Source organism: Carlito syrichta, unplaced genomic scaffold (genome assembly GCF_000164805.1).
Source record: "Carlito syrichta isolate Samal-C Ts95f unplaced genomic scaffold, Tarsius_syrichta-2.0.1 Scaffold80634, whole genome shotgun sequence".
In the NCBI taxonomy this organism is placed as follows: Eukaryota; Metazoa; Chordata; class Mammalia; order Primates; family Tarsiidae; genus Carlito; species Carlito syrichta.
In genome coordinates, this window is record NW_007024730.1 from 124,784 (window position 1) to 129,899 (window position 5,116).

Consider the following 5,116-nt stretch of genomic DNA (forward strand, 5'->3'; position numbering starts at 1 on the left):
TGGAAGGGGGAGGGCGGGAGGACTAGGAAAAAGAGAAGAGTCTGGGAGGAGGGAGGACTGGCAAAGTGAAGTAGGGAAGAGAAGAGGGGAGAGGGAAGCAGAAAGGAGGAAAAAGAGAAGGAAACATAGAGACCAGAAGGCAAAAAGGTCCATGATGGTTAGACCTAAAGCAATCACAGAGGCAGGTGAAGGGGGACTGGAAGGTGGGGCAGAGGTTAACTTTTATACACAGAAAATGAAGGCCACACAGCAGAGAGACTGTCTCCTAGTGATCGGAGGGACACATTTCACAAAATCAGATTGCAGGGCTTCAACATCGTCTCTTTCAGGAAACTCCTCTCCCTTCTCCCTTCCTTCCCTGTCTGCATCTCTCCCTCCCACACTTGCTTTCCCCTTCCCTCTCTCACCTTTGTGTCCCCAGCATATTTTCCCCTGGAGAATTTGAGAATAAAATTCAGACACCTCCCCCCAAAAACCCCCACTCATAATAACCCCTTCCTTTGTCTCTATCCACAGAGGGTGCTGGGTCCTCCTATCTGAAGACTGGGCTGTTTGTGAGCCTCTGCACCTCATTTCAACCCAGTTTCTACTCTGTTTCCCTAAAGCCCCAGGCATTGTCGGGGTGTTCTGCTTGTATTTACTGCCACAGTGGGGCTGGTCAGTTTCCACTAGCACTGTCATCATTTTTGAGTCTTAGAGCAAAAAGAGGAAGCAGTCCTCATTGGCATCCACCTGCAGTCCATGCATTAGCAGAGAGAGAGAGAGACAGAGAGAGAGAGATAGAGGGAGAGAGAGAGAGAGAGAGACCCCTTGATATGGTCACTTATCCTTTTTGAGTTTCTGATTCCAAAATCTGATCCCTTGAAGGAAAGGCTCAGCTGGGCACTAGCCAGGGAGCATAGTAATAAAAGCCTCCAGAAACACAACCAAATGCAGTATCTATATATAGGAGCCAGATCTGTTTTAGCTACTTGCAGTCTAAAATGACACCCGGAAACAAACATTTCAGCAATATGTTTATTGGAATCTTATTCAGCTAGTGCTGGAAAGAGGCAGCTCCTCTGAAGGATTTCACTCTGAGGCTCAGGGTTGCTGCTTTCTTCTCCTCCCCTTCCCACTCTGGTGCTCAGAGGTGGGAGTCAGGGGCTCTGTCGGCCATGGAGTGACTCCAGATTCCCTCAAGGTAAGCTACTACAGCCCCCTTTCCCATGAGTGAGTGTGCAAAAACACACCATTAATAGCAAGGCCAGATAAAGCATCCAGGTCTCCTGAATCCCAGCCCAGGTTTTTCCCTCCTCTGGCTGCACACTGTGTCTTCACCTGTCTTGCTGGTTCATCAGCCACCTGTCCACTGGATGGAAAGGCCATGTCAAAGACTGGCCTCCCAGGCTCCACAGCCCAGCAGAAACACCCAGGAAATACTTTTGCCCAGGGAATATGTGTTGGTCACATGTGTTCTGCCACTCAGAACCACACAGCGCTCAAAAGGAACTGCAGGTCTAGATTTTGCTCTCCTCCCTATGTGTCCTGGCCCAAGAGAAGCCCTAACTTCTTGTGAAACTATTTGGTGCTCCTTATGTCAGATCAACATTCTTTCTTCCTCAACATAATTACTATGATAAATTATTAGTGATGTTAATGGTTGTGTTTTTGAAAACTACCTTTCTTCCAAACAGATCAAAAGATTCCAGTGTCTCAGGGAATAGGGTAGTGGAACAATATGTCAGAGATCTGTATTCCCTGGTGACAGTCCCTATTGGGTGAGTGTTTTCTGTAAGATTTTTGAGCCTTGGAACTAGTTTTTGGAGCCCTTTGGCAGGGGAAGAGTTTAACAGTGATGCTGGACCCTGCCCTGTTCATCAGGCAAACAAAGCCTCTTCAGGACTTATACCCTAAACAGGGTTGCCTTTACACTTGGAATCTCTTCAAAGGGCAACCTCATAACAAAAATAATTAGATTTGCACACTTACTTTTTCTCTTACCTAGTGCACATTTGTATGCATTCTTTCTAACCACAACAACATGAATGCAAAGCAAGTGTTATGCCCATTTTACAGATGAGAACACTGAGGCTGAAAGCAGCTAACCAGCTTATCCACAGACCTACAGACAGTAAGGACACAGCCAGGACAAATTTCAAATGCATTATGCTAGGTAAAAGAAGTCAGACTTAAAGGCCACATACTGTATGGCTCTATTTCTATGACATTCTGAAAAAGACAAAACCATAGGAACAGAGAACAGATCAGTGGCTGTCAGGAGCTGGAAGTTGAGGAAAAAGTTGAACACAAAAAGAACAAAGAGGGTTGGGGCTTGCGGGACAATTCTCTATCTTGGTTGTGGTGATGATGCATGACTGTATACTTTTGTCAAAACTCAAAGAACTGTGCACTAAAATATATTACTATATGTAAATTACACCTCTGTAAATGGGGGAGGGACAGATGGAACCAGGGATAGGGGCAGGGTGTTTTAATTTGGAATGCATTGTTCTTTTCTCTATATTCTGCAGTTATCCAAAGACAAAGGAGAGTGTGACTTTGCTTGGTGGTGGTTAGTGGCCACTCTGCATCTGAACTTTCCACTGTCCCTCTCACTTAGTCTCTGGGGACCTAGGAGAAACAAGCTGATTGATAGTTACAGTTCCATCAATCCCAATGGCCTTAACAAATCAAATAACCCACCACCAAATAAGCACTGGTCAACAATTGTGCCCTCATTCTGCCATTCAACTTCTACCTGACCTTGGACAATTCAATGTACTTCTCTGACCTATTAGTAAAATGAGGAGATTGGAATATAAGACCCCTAAGTTCCCTTCTAGGTCACACTTGAGATTTTCTTATTTTTCAGTCCAACTTTCTTCTAAGATTCTGTCTCCTCAGTTATAAAAGACAGCCACTGCTCATTTCCTGTACGTATACCAAAGACACGAGTATACATTAGCAGTGAACAACCATGACACCTATTTTGGTCCTTAAAGAAAACACTAATCTGCAAACAAAGAGGTAGTACCTGAGAATATTAGTGCTCTGCTATTATAGTGAGAAAGATGTTTTGTACACTTGTAGCCTCACCATGTATTTTACAAGTCAAGTGCAGAACACATGGTATTAGTATAGAAATACTTAAAGGAGAGCAGTTTTAAAATTTGGTACTGTACCAGAATTTTAAAATTTGGTAGTTTCTCCAAGATGGTAACAATGTTAATAATAATTTTCAAAACTAACAAGTATTACTTGCATCATGGCAGCACTACTCTGGTCACTTTGTATATATTAATTGATTCAGTCCTCACAATAGTTCTGCAAGGTGGGTACTTCCATTGTCCTCATTTTCAAATGAAGAGTAAAGGTAGCGGTCAACATTTATTGAGCATATACCACCTGCTTGATGTGCACCAATATAAATCTATTAAGTGAATGTTCACCAATTATCTCATTTTATACAACAAATAACCTGTGAGCTAGCTCCACTATGACCCCCATTTTTAGACAGAAAGACCAAAGCACAGAGAGTTCAAGCAACTGAACTCATGCAGCTGGAAAATAACTACCTGTCTCCAGAGCCATCACCCATAGTCCCCAAAGGACATAAATACACACCAAACATAATCTGACTTCCAGCATAACAAAATCATACTCTACCTGGTGAAGACAACCCAGTGATTTCTCTGGAGTAATGGAAAGGTCTTTCTTAGGCCTTTTCATAAAGTCTTCCCTGAGTGAGTGGCTGATGCCTTCAAGAACCGAGGCCCAGACAGTAGCAGCAGACAGGTGCAAGTCCCACTTTTGCCCATGCCAAGGTGCCTTCCACAGATCCCCAAGAGCTCTTGTTCCCACTGCCTTCTCCCTCCAGATCCCATATGTCCCCATTAAAAATCTAAGGGACAAATAACCAACAAATCATAAGTGGAAAACCAGTTATTTCCTCGACTCATTAACTTCATCTGGGAAGAATCATACAAGATGGATAAATGTTAGGTTGTCTATTTAACTAATACTGATCTTTAATGCCAGTGATAGCCATGAGTTGATGGCCTACTACATATTATCTACTGGAATATATATTCCATTTTTATCTCATTTAAAATAAGTATGACTATCTCTAATGTACTCTGCTCTTTCCTCTACAGTTTTATATTAGTCAGCTTCCACTAGGTTATGCTGTGCTGACAAACAACCCCCAAAGCCCAGAGACTTGCAAGAGAAGAGGTTTATTTCTCACATAGTTTACATGTCATTTTGAGTTGTTTGCAGCTCTGTTCTATACATTTTTTTAAAATTCTGGAATTGTGGATAAAGGAACAATGCCTGTGGAGCATGCCATTCTTGTGGTAGAGCAGTGGCTTTCAACCCAGGGATGGCTTTGCCTCCAGGGGACATTTGACAATGTCTGCAGGTGTCTTTGGTAGTCACAGATGAGAGAGGGTTACTGCTGGCATCTAGTGGGTAGAGTCTAGGGAGCTGCTAAAAATCCCCCAGTGCACAGGACAGCCCTCACCTCACCTCCAACAAAGAACCATCTGGCCCAAGATGTCAGTGATGTGGAGGCTGAGAGACCTGTATAGAGGGAACATGAGCAGTGGCTCCTAAAGCTTCTGCCTGGGTGCAGCAGAGGTCATTGTTGCCAATTTTCTATTGTCCAGAGTAAGCCATGACCAACCAAGCCAGATGCAATGAGACAGGGAAGGAAACTCCTCATACCAGGAAAGTCTGCAAGAGGTCACATGGTGATGAGTGTGGTTAAATAATCTTTCTATTGAAATAGGAACAAATTATTTGGAACAATAATGCAGTGAGCCATGACTTATTTAACTAAATTGAGGCAATGAACAAGATGATGCCCACAAGTTTTGAGGTATCCCAGGATGGCTGGTAGGTGGCTGGCAGTGAGGTAGAATGTAAAGAAGTCTTGGGAGACAGACCCACAAAGAGGTGGTTCTTTTCAGATGCGCCGTATGACTGGACTGACATAAAATTTCCATAAATACAAAAAACAGATGTGGCACCCATCACACAGATTATCCAAAGGAATCATGAAACATTATATGGGAACTACTGTGTTGTACAGTGCTTGGCACAGAGACGTGCACGAGGATTGTGGATATTAATT